Source organism: Helianthus annuus, chromosome 9 (assembly GCF_002127325.2).
Source record: "Helianthus annuus cultivar XRQ/B chromosome 9, HanXRQr2.0-SUNRISE, whole genome shotgun sequence".
Lineage (NCBI taxonomy): Eukaryota > Viridiplantae > Streptophyta > Magnoliopsida > Asterales > Asteraceae > Helianthus > Helianthus annuus.
Window position 1 is genome coordinate 83,873,907 of NC_035441.2, and position 17,210 is coordinate 83,891,116.

Sequence of the window (17,210 nt, forward strand, 5' to 3'; positions counted from 1 at the left end):
ATCATGAAATCATATACACTCAAAGCATCATCTATTAACATAAACGACATCACACACTAACCGGAAAATCTGGATTACGGAACGAGATCTTCGAACAGAGAATGGGTCTGCTATGCCGTCACACACACACACAATGGAACTAGGGTTTTTGAAATAACGGTCGACTTACATGCATTCACGTATATAAAACGTATCACAGGAATGGGCCAAGCCCATTAGAAAGACTGCGCCGAAAGATGTCGAAGGATCCTATCTTTGCTCGAAGGATAGAGTCCTTGGTCGAAGGATATGTTTCGTGATCCTTCGAACCGAAAGTTGATCCTTCGAATCGAAGGTTATCTTTCGTGATCCTTCGATCTGTAAGTCATGTTTCGTGATCTAGACTAAGCGTTTTAATAATAATTCTAATATTATTTTCTACCACAGCAAGTAATCACATATAGGCAAAACGACAATACGTTTCATTAAAACACAACGCGTACAATTTCAAGTCCACAATCCAAACAACTAAACAGTCAAAGTCAACGCGCATCTAATGCGAAAGTGAAAGTCAGAAACTCGAGTTGTCACATGTTATTATGTTTTGATTAACTTAGGGTTCATGTAAGGTTGACACTTGATTTCCCTGTTTGATCTATATGTTACTAAGTGATTGGTTGATATTGTGTTAATTGAATATTGTAACTAAGGAAACGGTTATTTTGGTCAACCGAATTAATTGGTGATTGGAATAATATTGCTTGAATTATGGGAATAACATAACTGTTTAGCATAAAATCGGATTCACTTAAGACCAGCCGCACAAGGCCTCTCGATCGCACAAGGGAGCCCACTCGTACAAGGTTCCTGGATCGCACAAGGTCTGCTTATTTGGGCCTGTTATACCGTGTTGTGTTGGGCTGGACCGCCCAAGGTTCCACGCGCACAAGATGGATTGGATCGAACAACCCAATCCAATCGCACAATATAATCCCCAGTCGCACAAGGGCCTCCCAACGCACAAGCTCACTCTAATCGCACAAGTTGAGCCATTATGCCGTTTGGGCCGTGCAAGCCCAAAGTCAGTCGCACAAACAGATCTGAATCGCACAAGCAGGTTGATGTCTAATTGTTTTGGGCCGAGCACATTGGGCTTATATCTTTAGTCGCACAAGACTGTTATGTGTTTGGTGTATTGGGCCTATATGTTATTGGATGGTATATTATTTGGACCGGGCTTTATGGGGATCGCACAACATGTTGGGCCGGATAGTTTTGGGCTTACTTGTTTAAACCGTACAAGTTGTATGTATTACTTAACTGTCAAACGTTGCCATGATTTATACGTGATAGTAACGTGTTAACTTATGTGATTTATACGTGCATTAATTGAAGTCAAGACCTGACTTGTGTGGTAACCCTGTTAGGACGTGGTTGACCACTGTTAGTTCAAGAACCCTTTCTCTTTGTGTATCTGCCGAGCAAACCAAGGTGAGTTCACACAGCCAAGGCATGGGATTCCCGGGTTGGGAATTGGGTTGGAATGTTTGATATGGAATGATTACTCGAATGATTACTCGTACTTACGTAAATCACTAGACTATAGACTATCGTCCTCAGGATAGTCAGGACACTTACGTAAAACCTACGTAAACTAGTATCTACCATTGTCTCCCGGGTCGGGAGGACACTTACGTAAATCCTACGTAAACTAATACCTACTACTGTCTTCCGGGTCGGAAGGACACTTACGTAAATCCTACGTAAACCCCTCGCGTACCACTGTCCTCGGGGAAGGGCACTCACGTAAATCCTGCGTGACCTAGTACGTATTCCTGTTCTCGGTTTAAGAAGAACACATGGTTGTGAATAGTCTAGTAAGTACCATAATGGGAATCCCCCATTGTTAAGGATAAATGTGAGAATCCCTCACCAATAGTATATACTTGCGTGGGAAGCCCCCACTAGATGAACTTACGCATTACTGTTACGAACTTACTTTCTGTGAACTCGCTCAACTAGTTTGTTGATTATTTGCTGCATGCCTTGTAGGACCTTAGGTACATTTTGGGAGCTTGCACAGGGAGGAGCGGGTCGTTGTGGGCAAATGGATCGAGATTACTTATGTTATTTCATACATTAATATTTATGATTGGGTTTTACATTAATGCTTCCGCTACACTTAAATTACGTTGGTTTGCTAAACACCTTTCGTATTGATGGATATTTATTACTATTTAATACATGTTCAATATGATTGGTGGCTTGATCCTGGTCATGTCACGCTCCTAAGCGGTGATACTCCGCACGTGGATTTTGGGGGTGTGACAGATTGGTATCAGAGCCATTGGTTATAGAGAACTTGGTCTTAATAAGGGAAAACGTTTTTATTAAAACCAGACTATAACCAGAACAGTGCTCTCAACGATCCACAACGACGCTTCGCTCCACGTGCAAGACTCGACATCCTAGGTAATAAGGTTTATGTTTATTACCTGCTTGCTAGAATTGCTTAGAACTTTGTTAGAGGCTCTCATTACGCTTAGATACACATGACTTTATTACATGAGAACACCTACGTGCTTACGCTTTTCTGTCATCGCCCTACTCGCGAACCACTCTCACTTACGTCACTTTTTACTATGAAGATCATGTCTGGACGAATCAACATGACTCAAGCCCAGCTAGAGGCTTTCGTTCAAGCTCAAGTTGCTGCGGCACTTGCAGCTGCTCAAGCAGGTAGTATATCCTGTAGTCATAACTTACGCTAGGATCTTTAGATCCTACATTCCTAAACTAGCCCTTGTATCTAAACTTCGCCCTATTCGTACACAATAGGTCAACCAGCGCAGCAAGTTTGCACCTTTAAGAACTTCATGGACTGTCGTCCAAGTACCTTTAGTGGCACTGAAGGAGCAGTTGGACTCCTCCACTGGTTCGAGAAGCTAGAGTCAGTTTTCGAAATGTGTGAATGCCCTGAGGCTCGCAGGGTAAAATACGCCACTGGCACGCTAGAAGGAATAGCACTAACTTGGTGGAACGCCCAAGTTCAGATCTTAGGGTTGGCAGCTGCTAACGCCACACCCTGGAACGACTTCAAGGAACTCATTAAGAGGGAATACTGCACTCGTGATGACATCCACAAGTTGGAGAACGAGCTTTATCACTTGAAAATGACGGGGTCAGAGATTGAAGCCTATACGAAACGGTCAAACGAACTGGCCATTCTGTGTCCAACTATGGTGGACCCTCCAGTGAAGCGCATTGAGTTGTATCTCCAGGGACTTGCGCCAGAGATCCAGAGCCACGTTACGTCGGCTAACCTCGATAACATCCAAGACATTCAGCGTCTTGCTCATCGCCTCACGGATCAGGCGGTGGATCAAAACAAGTTACCCAAACGCATCAGTGCTACCACTTCAGCCGCTACTCCCACTACACCCAGTGACAACAAAAGAAAGTGGGATGGGGATTCAAGCAAAGGTTCAGCATCCGTTCAGTCTCAAGCTCAGCAACAGAAGACTGACCACTACCAGAGTCCTGGTCAGCAATCCTCTGGTGGTCCTAGACAGAAAAGGTATCAAGGGTTTCACCCCAAGTGTCACAACTGCAACAGACATCACAGCGGCCAGTGCAACAAGGGTCGTTGTCAAAGATGTCTCAAGATGGGTCACGAGGCCAAAGACTGTAGGAGCCCACGGCCTGCAAATCAAGACCAGCAACCGCAACAACCAGCTCCACAGAACCCACAACAGCAGCAGCCACAGCGTGGAAACCGGGGATGTTTCCAGTGTGGAGCAGAAGGTCATTACAAACGCGATTGTCCTCAATTGAACCAGAACCAGAACCACAACAATAACCAGGGCAACGGGAACAACAACAACAACGGGGGAAACAACAACAACAATGGCAACGAGGCAAGAGGTCGAGCTTTCGTGTTAGGACGAGGAGACGCAATGAACGATATTTGAACTTATAACTTATTTTGGGTTTTCATTATTATGTTTCTGCTACTCAAACAAAGTTTGGTTTGAACATCAATCGTATTGGGTTTTATGAATTATTTTAACTGCTATACCTTATGTTTGATATGATGGATGGCTTGATATTATTGAACGCACCTGCCGTATTTATGGACCTTATGAACAGGGTGTGCAAACCCTATCTTGACAAGTTCGTCATAGTATTCATCGACGACATCCTGATCTACTCCAAGAGTCAGGAGGAGCACGAGCAGCACCTACGCCTTATTTTGGAACTCCTACGGAAGGAACAACTGTACGCTAAGTTTTCGAAATGCGACTTCTGGCTTCGAGAAGTCCACTCCTTAGGCCACGTAGTGAACAAGGATGAGAATCCATGTCGATCCATCCAAGGTAGACTCGTTCAGAAACTGGCCTGCACCACGTACGCCAACGGAAATACGCCAATTCTTGGGTTTGGCAGGTTACTACAGACGGTTTATCAAGGATTTCTCGAAGATTGCGCAGCCACTTTGTCACACCCCCAAAATCCACACGCGGAGTATCACCGCTTGGGAGCGTGACCGACCAGGATCAAGCCACCAATCATATTGAACATGCATTTAATATTAAGTGAAATAACTGAAAACCATCCATTCAATACAAAAGGTGATCAAACAAATCATCGTTTCAAAACGTAGCGGAAGCGTAGTAAATAAACCAGTAGTAGTTAACAGTTTTTAAGTGTCATAATAGCTCAACAGAAAAGCCACGATCCTTGTCCACAACGACCCGCTTCTCCAGTGCAAGCTCCAAGTACCTAACGATCTGCAAGGCATGTAACAGAATGATCAACAAACTAGTTGAGCGAGTTCACAGAAAGTAAATGCGTAATAGTAAGTTCGTTTGTAACAGGTGGCTCTACTGGGCCGTTTGTATGTTCTATTGGTGGTGGTGTTCCACGTTATGGGTGGTGGTGTTCCACGTTATTGGTGGTGGTGTTCCACGTTATTGGTGGTGGTGTTCCACGTTATATAACCACTAGACTACTCGTAACTATAGGTATCCTTCACAACCGAGGATAGTGATCAGTATAAGTATCCTTCACATCCGAGGATAGTGATCAGTATAAGTATCCTTCACATCCGAGGATAGTAATGTGGTAGTCTAGTCATAGTGTCAATAGTGTATCTAATCAACCTTTCAATTCCATTCCCAACACCCCGGGAATCCCATGCCTTGGTAAGAGTGTGAACTCACCTTGGTTTGCTCGGTATGCTAGGTTATGCACTCACAAGAATTTAATCACGTCCTATTGTATGCACGTATAACAAATCAGTTCATGTTCGCAATGATACGCATGCAATTTAATGTTCACATAGCAGTCAGTTTGCATATCGGCACAACACGTATTATTGCACGTATACAAATGTTAACGTTCATCAAGCATGGCATGCCAAATAACTCAAGCATATAATTCCATCTTTCAAAGTAGGTTCATAAATCCCTAGTATCTTTCGAATCCAACTATTATCTTTCGACAACAGTTATCACAATTATCCTTCGGACCGAATGTTATGTTTCGGACCAATGTCATCTTTCGGTCAAAGCTATCTTTCGGTCCAAACTATCTTTCGGTCAAAGTTATGGTTCGGTCCAAACTATCTTTCGGTCAAAGTTACTATGGTTCGAAGGATAGGCATCTTTCGGTTCACAGCAACCATGTTTCGGATAACAAGTATCTTTCGGCATATTGGTTATCCTTCGATAAATAACAGTTACATTTTATTCAAGTTTTCCAAGTTTATCCGATTATCAATTAACACAACTTTCAAGTAATCGGTTACCTAAAATCGATCAAACAGTCAGTTTCATATTAAAACCTTATGAACCCTAATTTAACCGTATGAACAATAATAATACTCAATCATGTGTGTTCCGATTTCATGAACGATAACAATTTCGGATTGCATAAAATCACATCCGATCCACAATCACATCCGATTCACCAAACAGTATCATTAAACATAGTTCACAACAGATCCGATTAGCATACAAATTCGATTAACATCCATATACAATCATTATACATAACCGGTTAACATACAAACAACATATTGACATGTGATTGATAAATCATGAAATCATATACTTTAGACACTAACCGGGATAGAAAGCAAAAGAATTGATCAGCAAGTAGTCTCCGTAAATTTGTGGTTGCCGTCACAAGTAAAGGTGTTCTAGGGTTTTTAGAAAAACTCCGACTTTGCATGCCATTCACCGTATATAAACATATTACAGGAGTGGGCCGAGCCCATTAGAAGGCTGGGCCGAAAGATGTCGAAGGATCTCTTCTTGGCCCGAAGGATATGTTTCGAGACCCTTCAAGCCGAAAGTTGATCTTTCGGATCGAAGGATATGTTTCGTGATCCTTCGATCCTTGAGCCATGTTTCGTGGACATCCTTCGAAGGTTGGACATCCTTCGAAGGTTGTTTGTGTGATGTAATGTGTTTCACACTAACTAGTTCACACATTTGCAAGTTTCACAATGTAACAAACAAACAACTATGTACAGTCAAACAATCAAAACGTATAAAATTTCATGGCAACCAAACGTGCAAATAAACAACTAGTCAATACATGATCGTGTAATACATATGAAATCGAATCTTGGAAATTCGAGTTGTCACATTATCCCCAACTTGAAAGAAATTTCGTCCCGAAATTTGGTACGCACTCACTGAGGAAGCTAGGTAAGTTACATCATTCACTGGTTTTCCTGGGGTGTCACATCATCCCCCCGTTGATTTGGAATTTCGTCCCGAAATTCAGTAGTAGTAGCTTCAGCCTCAGAAGTGGATGCATTGGTTTCGAATAGCTGGGGGTACTTTTCTTTCATCTGGTCTTCGCGTTCCCAGGTATACTCTGGGCCACGCTGGGAGTTCCAACGAACTCGAACAAGAGGGATTCTCTTGTGTTTGAGGACCTTAACATCCCTGTCCGTGATTTCAACTGGTTCCTCGACGAACTGCAACCGCTCGTCGATAGTGAGTTCCTTAAAAGGAACTATAAGGGTCTCATCTGATAGGCATTTCTTCAGATTCGACACGTGAAATACATTGTGAACTGCACCGAGTTCAGCTGGTAGGTTTAATCTGTAGGCTACTTTGCCAATCTTTTCTAAGATTTCGAATGGTCCGACGTACCGCGGATTCAGTTTGCCTCGTTTACCAAATCGAACCACACCCTTCCAGGGTGAAACTTTCAATAAAACCCGGTCCCCGACCTCAAATTCCAATGGCTTTCTACGCTTGTCCGCGTAGGCTTTCTGACGGTCGCGTGCTGCCGCCATGCGTTGCCGTATCTGCGCAATCTTTTCTGTGGCGTCCACTACAATCTCTGGACCCGTAATTTGACTATCCCCCACCTCTGCCCAACAGAGAGGTGACCGGCATTTACGTCCGTACAACGCCTCAAATGGAGCGGCTTGGATGCTGGTATGATAGCTGTTATTGTATGAAAACTCCACTAAAGGGAGGTGCTTTTCCCAGCCGTTGCCGAAATCGATGACACACGCTCGAAGCATGTCTTCTAGAGTTTGAATAGTTCGCTCAGACTGCCCATCCGTCTGAGGATGATATGCTGTGCTCATGTCTAATCGTGAGCCGAAGGATTTGTGCATCGCTTGCCAAAGCTCTGACGTGAATCGTGCATCGCGATCCGAAATAATGGAAGTGGGCACTCCGTGCCTCGAAACAACTTCTTTAAGATAGACGTCTGCTAGGGTAGAAAACTTATCCGTTTCTTTGATAGCCAAGAAGTGAGCAGACTTTGTGAGTCGATCAACGATCACCCAAATAGTGTCATTCCCACGCTGGGATCTAGGTAAGCCCGTAACGAAATCCATGGAAATTTCTTCCCATTTCCATTGCGGTATCTTAGGCTGCTGAAGTAGACCAGCTGGTTTCTGATATTCAACCTTGACTCTCGCACAGGTTAAGCATTTTCCAACATAGGTGGCGATGTGGGCTTTCATACTAGGCCACCAGTAAGTAGTGCTGATGTCGTGGTACATTTTATCCGACCCTGGATGTACCGAATAGCGAGACTTGTGAGCTTCATCCATTACAAGTTCGCGTAAACCGCCATAAAGTGGGACCCAAATACGCCCCGTTACATAGTAGGCGCCGTCTTCCTTTTGTTCCATGCGTTGCCTTGAACCGCGTAAGGCTTCAGCTTTGACGTTTTCGGGTTTCAGTGCTTCTAACTGAGCAGCTCGTATCTGTGCAGGAAGACTGGACTGAATAGTAAGCTGTAGCGCTCGCACGCGCTTAGGTAGAGTGTCTTTCCGACTGAGGGCATCAGCCACAACATTGGCCTTGCCTGGATGATACTTGATGGCGCATTCGTAGTCGTTCAGAAGTTCAACCCATCTTCGTTGACGCATATTCAAATCCTTTTGCTTAAGAATATGCTCGAGACTCCTGTGATCGGTGTAAATCGTGCACCTGGTACCGTACAGGTAGTGTTGCCATATCTTAAGCGCGAAAACAACAGCTCCCAGCTCTAAATCGTGCGTCGTGTAGTTCCGTTCATGAACCTTGAGTTGCCGAGAAGCGTAGGCTATCACTTTATCACGTTGCATCAACACACATCCAAGACCCTGGATGGATGCATCACAGTATACCACGAAGTCATCTGTGCCCTCTGGCAATGAGAGAATAGGTGCGCTGCAAAGCCTATCCTTTAAGTACTGAAAAGCGGTCTCTTGCGTACTACCCCATCTGTAAACGACACCTTTCTGTGTTAACATAGTAAGTGGTTGCGCGATCTTGGAGAAGTCTTTAATAAATCGCCTGTAGTAACCCGCCAAACCCAAGAATTGGCGTATTTCTGTCGGTGTACGCGGTGCTGGCCAGTTTCTGATCGAATCAACCTTGGATGGATCAACATGAATCCCATCCTTGTTCACCACATGGCCTAAGAAGTGGACTTCACGAAGCCAGAAGTCGCATTTTGAAAACTTTGCGTACAGTTGCTCTTTTCGAAGGAGTTCCAAGATAAGGCGTAAGTGCTGCTCGTGCTCCTCCTGACTCTTGGAGTAGATCAAAATGTCGTCTATGAAAACTATAACGAACTTGTCAAGATACGGTTTGCACACCCTGTTCATAAGATCCATGAAGACTGCAGGCGCGTTCGTAAGCCCGAATGGCATGACAAGAAACTCGTAATGACCGTAGCGAGTTCTGAAAGCGGTTTTGGAGACGTCCTCATCCCGGACTCTCAGCTGATGATACCCTGACCTTAAATCAATCTTGGAATAGTAACACGACCCTTGCAACTGGTCGAATAGGTCATCTATGCGCGGAAGAGGATAACGGTTCTTCACCGTCACCTTATTGAGTTCGCGGTAGTCGATGCACATCCTGAAAGTGCCATCCTTCTTTTTCACAAATAACACTGGAGCTCCCCAAGGCGAAGAGCTTGGACGAATAAAGCCCTTTTCCAAGAGCTCTTGTAACTGCTTTGACAGTTCTTCCAGTTCGGTTGGAGCTAACCGATACGGTGCGCGAGCTATTAGTGCTGCTCCAGGAGCTAACTCAATCTGAAACTCGACTTGACGATGAGGAGGTAAACCAGGTAAATCTTCAGGAAACACTTGAGGAAAATCACGCACAACTGGTATATCCTCCAGCTTCTTTTCCTTTGCTGATGCGTCAGTGACAAGTGCCAGAATGGCAGTATGTCCCTTTCGTAAACATTTCTGCGCCTTTAAGAAAGAGATGATGCCAACCACAGCACCACTCTTGTCACCTTGTACTTCGAGAGGTTCTTGACTGGAGCGAGGAATACGAATAACTTTTTCCTTGCATAAGATCTCCGCGTGATGTTGGGATAACCAATCCATACCGATGACGACGTCGAAACTACCCAAAACTATGGGTATGAGATCAATCGAGAAAGTCTGACCCGCTAGAACAATACTACAACCCTTGACTACCTGTGCGGCTTCTACACTTTTACCATTGGCTAGTTCTACGACGTGTTTGGTGTCTAGAGGTGTTGGTGTACGTTTTAATAATTTACTCATTTTCAATGACATATAGCTTGTATCAGCACCCGAATCAAATAAGACAGTAACATAAATATCGTCGAGAAGAAACTTACCCATAACCACATTGGGATCATTCACCGCATCTCCTCGACCCAACACAAAAGCACGACCACGAGCTTCATTGCCGTTGTTGTTGTTGTTTCCCCCGTTGTTGTTGTTATTGTTCCCGTTGCCCTGATTGTTGTTGTGATTGTTGTTGTTCTGGTTCCTGTTCAACTGAGGGCAATGCCTTCTGAAGTGACCCTCTGCACCGCACTGAAAACACCCTTTGTTACCCTGCTGTTGATTCTGCTGTGCTTGAGGTTGCTGCTGATTCTGGTTTGCAGGTCGAGCGCTTCTACAATCTTTGGCCTCATGACCCATCTTGAGGCATCTTTGACAACGAACCTTATTACACTGGCCATTGTGATGTTTGTTGCAGGTGTTACACTTTGGGAGATTTCCTCGATACCCTCCCTGTCTGTGGCTGCCTGAGGAGTGCTGACTTGGACTCTGGTAACTGTCTGTCTTTCGCTGTTGAGCTTGCGACTGCACTGAAGCTGATCCCTTGCTAGAATCCCCATCCCATTTTCTCTTACTTTCACTGGGAGTAGCAAGTGTAGTAGAAGCAGTAGTGGTAGCAGTAGCACTAATACGCTTTGGCAGTTTGTTCTGATCCACTGCCTGATCTGTGATGCGATGAGCGAGACGCTGGATTTCCTGGATGTTGTTGAGGTTAGCCGAGGTAACGTGGCTCTGTATTTCTGGTGCCAAACCTTTGAGATACAACTCAATACGCTTGTATGGAGGGTCCACCATAGTTGGACATAACACAGCCAACTCATTCGATCTCTTGGTGTAAGCTTCGATTTCCAAACCAACCATTTTCAAGTTATACAACTCGTCCTCCAACTTGTGAATGTCTTCTCTAGTGCAGTATTCCCTCTTGATCAGTTCTTTAAAATCATTCCAGGGTGTGGCGTTAGCAGCTGCCAACCCTAAGATCTGCACTTGTGCGTTCCACCAAGTGAGCGCAATCCCTTCAAGTGTGCCAGTGGCGAACTTCACCCTGCGAGCCTCAGGGCATTCACACATTTCGAAAACCGACTCGAGCTTTTCAAACCAGTGGAGGAGTCCAACTGCCCCCTCCGTGCCACTGAACGAGCTAGGACGACAGTCCATGAAATTCTTGAATGTGCACCCAGGTTGTTGCTGAGCGGGTTGACCTATTGTGTATGAATAGGGCAAAGTTAAGTACAAGAATTAATGTAGGATCTAAGGATCCTAGTGTCTATACTGCAGGGTACACTACCTGCTTGGGCGGCTGCAACTGCCGCAGCAACGAGAGCCTCTAGCTGGGCTTGAGTCATGGTAATTCGTGCGGCCATTGATCTTCACATCATAGGCAACATAAGTGAGAAAGGTTCGCAAATAGTGCGATGACAGAAGAGTGTAAGCACATAAGTATTCTCATGCAATGACAAGTTGTGAGCAAGGTAATGTAAGCATACTACGAGCAAAGTTCTATGCAAATTCTAGCATGTAGGCAATAAACATAAACCTTATTACCTAAGAAGTTGAGTCTTGCACGTGGAGCGAAGCGTCGTTGTGGATCGTTGAGAGCACTGTTCTGGTTATAGTCTGGTTTTAATAAAACGTTTTTCCATATTAAAACCGAGTTCTCTATAACCAATGGCTCTGATACCAATCTGTCACACCCCCAAAATCCACACGCGGAGTATCACCGCTTGGGAGCGTGACCGACCAGGATCAAGCCACCAATCATATTGAACATGCATTTAATATTAAGTGAAATAACTGAAAACCATCCATTCAATACAAAAGGTGATCAAACAAATCATCGTTTCAAAACGTAGCGGAAGCGTAGTAAATAAACCAGTAGTAGTTAACAATTTTTAAGTGTCATAATAGCTCAACAGAAAAGCCACGATCCTTGTCCACAACGACCCGCTTCTCCAGTGCAAGCTCCAAGTACCTAACGATCTGCAAGGCATGTAACAGAATGATCAACAAACTAGTTGAGCGAGTTCACAGAAAGTAAATGCGTAATAGTAAGTTCGTTTGTAACAGGTGGCTCTACTGGGCCGTTTGTATGTTCTATTGGTGGTGGTGTTCCACGTTATGGGTGGTGGTGTTCCACGTTATTGGTGGTGGTGTTCCACGTTATTGGTGGTGGTGTTCCACGTTATATAACCACTAGACTACTCGTAACTATAGGTATCCTTCACAACCGAGGATAGTGATCAGTATAAGTATCCTTCACATCCGAGGATAGTGATCAGTATAAGTATCCTTCACATCCGAGGATAGTAATGTGGTAGTCTAGTCATAGTGTCAATAGTGTATCTAATCAACCTTTCAATTCCATTCCCAACACCCCGGGAATCCCATGCCTTGGTAAGAGTGTGAACTCACCTTGGTTTGCTCGGTATGCTAGGTTATGCACTCACAAGAATTTAATCACGTCCTATTGTATGCACGTATAACAAATCAGTTCATGTTCGCAATGATACGCATGCAATTTAATGTTCACATAGCAGTCAGTTTGCATATCGGCACAACACGTATTATTGCACGTATACAAATGTTAACGTTCATCAAGCATGGCATGCCAAATAACTCAAGCATATAATTCCATCTTTCAAAGTAGGTTCATAAATCCCTAGTATCTTTCGAATCCAACTATTATCTTTCGACAACAGTTATCACAATTATCCTTCGGACCGAATGTTATGTTTCGGACCAATGTCATCTTTCGGTCAAAGCTATCTTTCGGTCCAAACTATCTTTCGGTCAAAGTTATGGTTCGGTCCAAACTATCTTTCGGTCAAAGTTACTATGGTTCGAAGGATAGGCATCTTTCGGTTCACAGCAACCATGTTTCGGATAACAAGTATCTTTCGGCATATTGGTTATCCTTCGATAAATAACAGTTACATTTTATTCAAGTTTTCCAAGTTTATCCGATTATCAATTAACACAACTTTCAAGTAATCGGTTACCTAAAATCGATCAAACAGTCAGTTTCATATTAAAACCTTATGAACCCTAATTTAACCGTATGAACAATAATAATACTCAATCATGTGTGTTCCGATTTCATGAACGATAACAATTTCGGATTGCATAAAATCACATCCGATCCACAATCACATCCGATTCACCAAACAGTATCATTAAACATAGTTCACAACAGATCCGATTAGCATACAAATCCGATTAACATCCATATACAATCATTATACATAACCGGTTAACATACAAACAACATATTGACATGTGATTGATAAATCATGAAATCATATACTTTAGACACTAACCGGGATAGAAAGCAAAAGAATTGATCAGCAAGTAGTCTCCGTAAATTTGTGGTTGCCGTCACAAGTAAAGGTGTTCTAGGGTTTTTAGAAAAACTCCGACTTTGCATGCCATTCACCGTATATAAACATATTACAGGAGTGGGCCGAGCCCATTAGAAGGCTGGGCCGAAAGATGTCGAAGGATCTCTTCTTGGCCCGAAGGATATGTTTCGAGACCCTTCAAGCCGAAAGTTGATCTTTCGGATCGAAGGATATGTTTCGTGATCCTTCGATCCTTGAGCCATGTTTCGTGGACATCCTTCGAAGGTTGGACATCCTTCGAAGGTTGTTTGTGTGATGTAATGTGTTTCACACTAACTAGTTCACACATTTGCAAGTTTCACAATGTAACAAACAAACAACTATGTACAGTCAAACAATCAAAACGTATAAAATTTCATGGCAACCAAACGTGCAAATAAACAACTAGTCAATACATGATCGTGTAATACATATGAAATCGAATCTTGGAAATTCGAGTTGTCACACACTTACACTACTGACACAGAAGGGTGTCACCTATCGCTGGGGAGAGCCCCAGGAGACTGCTTTTCAGCACCTAAAGGATAGACTTTGCAGTGCACCTATCCTCTCTTTGCCAGAGGGCACGGGCGACTTAGTGGTTTATGGTGATGCATCCATTCAGGCACTTGGATGTGTATTAATGCAGCGCGACAAGGTTATCGTTTACGCTTCACGCCAACTTAAGATTCATGAACGGAACTACACGACGCACGATTTAGAGCTGGGAGCTGTTGTTTTCGCGCTTAAGATATGGCGACACTACCTGTACGGTACCAGGTGCACGATTTACACCGATCACAGGAGTCTCGAGCATATTCTTAAGCAGAAGGATTTGAACATGCGTCAACGACGATGGGTCGAGTTACTGAACGATTACGAATGCGCTATCAAGTACCATCCAGGCAAAGCAAACGTCGTGGCTGATGCCCTCAGTCGGAAAGACACTTTACCTCGGCGCGTGCGAGCGCCACAGCTTACGATTCAGTCTAGCCTTCCTGCACAGATACGAGATGCTCAGGCAGAAGCACTGAAACCAGAAAACGTCAAGGCTGAAGCCTTACGCGGCTCACGACAGCAAATGGAACAGAAGGCAGACGGCGCCTACTATGTAACGGGGCGTATTTGGGTCCCACTTTATGGCGGGCTACGCGAACTTGTAATGGATGAAGCTCACAAGTCTCGCTATTCGGTACATCCAGGGTCGGACAAAATGTACCACGACATCAGAACCACTTAATGGAGGCCTAGCATGAAGGCCCACATCGCTACTTATGTTGGCAAATGCTTGACCTGTGCGAGAGTCAAGGTTGAATATCAGAAACCAGCTGGCCTACTTCAGCAGCCTAAGATACCGCAATGGAAATGGGAAGAAATTTCCATGGATTTTGTTACAGGCCTACCTAGATCCCAGCGTGGGAATGATACCATATGGGTGATCGTGGATCGACTCACCAAGTCTGCACATTTCCTAGCTATAAAGGAAACGGATAAGTTCTCCACTCTCGCAGACATCTATCTCAAAGAAGTTGTTTCGAGGCACGGGGTGCCCACATCCATCATTTCGGATCGCGATGCACGATTCACGTCAGAACTATGGCAAGCGATGCACAAATCTTTCGGCTCACGATTAGACATGAGCACAGCATATCACCCTCAGACGGATGGGCAGTCTGAATGAACGATCCAAACACTTGAAGACATGCTTCGGGCATGCGTTATTGATTTCAGCAACGGCTGGGAAAAGCATCTCCCTTTAGTGGAGTTTTCGTACAATAATAGTTATCACACCAGCATCCAAGCCGCTCCATTCGAGGCATTGTACGGACGTAAATGCCGGTCACCTCTCTGTTGGGCAGAGGTGGGGGATAGTCAGATTACGGGTCCAGAGATTGTAGTGGACGCCGCAGAAAAGATAGCACAAATACGACAACGCATGGCGGCAGCACGCGACCGTCAGAAAGCCTACGCGGACAAGCGTAGAAAACCATTGGAATTTCAGGTCGGGGACCGGGTTTTACTTAAAGTCTCACCCTGGAAGGGTGTGGTACGTTTTGGCAAACGGGGCAAACTGAATCCGCAATACGTCGGACCATTCGAAATCATAGAAAAGAGTGGCAAGGTAGCCTACAAGTTGAACCTACCAGCTGAACTCGGGGCAGTTCACAAGGTCTTTCATGTGTCGAACCTAAAGAAGTGCCTATCAGATGAAACCCTCATCATTCCTTTCAAAGAACTCACTATCGACGAGCGGTTGCAGTTCGTCGAGGAACCAGTTGAAATCACGGACCGGGATGTGAAGGTCCACAAAAACAAGATAATCCCTCTTGTTCGAGTACGTTGGAACTCCAAACGTGGCCCAGAGTACACCTGGGAACGCGAAGACAGGATGACAGAAAAGTACCCCCAGTTATTCGAAACCAATGCAACCACTACTGAGACTGAAGCTACTACTTCGGAATTTCGGGACGAAATTCCAGATCAACGGGGGGAGGATGTGACACCCCAGAAAAATCAGTGAACAATACAGTTTACCTAGCTTCCTCAGTGAGTGCATACCAAATTTCGGGACGAAATTTCCAATTAGTTGGGGATAATGTGACAACTCGTACTTTAGACCTACAATGTGATGTTACGTACTTATGTGAAACTATATGGTTGATTTGATGAATGATATGTTTGATGCATGCTTGGTGTAAATGTATGTTATGTGAATGTTTCACGAACCAAACGCACAACAACACACCCACACTCGCACAAGCCCTTTGGGCCGTTTTACTTGTGTTCGGACTTCAAGGGCTGCCCAAGTAAGGGCCGGCCCATTGCTTTCTTTTGCTCGTACAAACATACACACAGGAGGGGTTACACCTTATTTGTTACAAACTACCTCACACACACAAACCCTAGCTAATCTCTTCCTCTCTCTCACGAACCAAAGGCAGCCGAACAATTCCTCTATACTGAAGATCTTTATTCGGATCATCCTCTTCTACTCGTGATCGGTTAGTGTCTTGTTATTAACTCGGTTGTATGTTTGATGTTTGAACATGCTATATGTTGATCTTGTGTGGTGAATAGGATTTTTGATTAACATGATTGATATTGTCTAATGATACATGGTTACTTGACATGGAATCGGCTATCATGTGTTTAGTCGGATAGTATGGAAATAATCTGAAGCATAATAGATGTTAATCGGCCACCATGTTATACATTCGGATTTGTTGTATGATGATGTTTGATTGGATGATTGTTAATCGGCTGAAGAGTGTGATCATATGCGGTTGATAGATGTAATTGTTAAACTATTATGTATGCTAGTAATCAGACCAAACCATACAATTCGATTGGATGATGGACATGTTATTATGTTTTGATTAACTTAGGGTTCATGTAAGGTTGATACTTGATTTCCCTGTTTGATCTATATGTTACTAAGTGATTGGTTGATATTGTGTTAATTGAATATTGTAACTAAGGAAACGGTTATTTTGGTCAACCGAATTAATTGGTGATTGGAATAATATTGCTTGAATTATGGGAATAACATAACTGTTTAGCATAAAATCGGATTCACTTAAGACCAGCCGCACAAGGCCTCTCGATCGCACAAGGGAGCCCACTCGTACAAGGTTCCTGGATCGCACAAGGTCTGCTTATTTGGGCCTGTTATACCGTGTTGTGTTGGGCTGGACCGCCCAAGGTTCCACGCGCACAAGATGGATTGGATCGAACAACCCAATCCAATCGCACAATATAATCCCCAGTCGCAC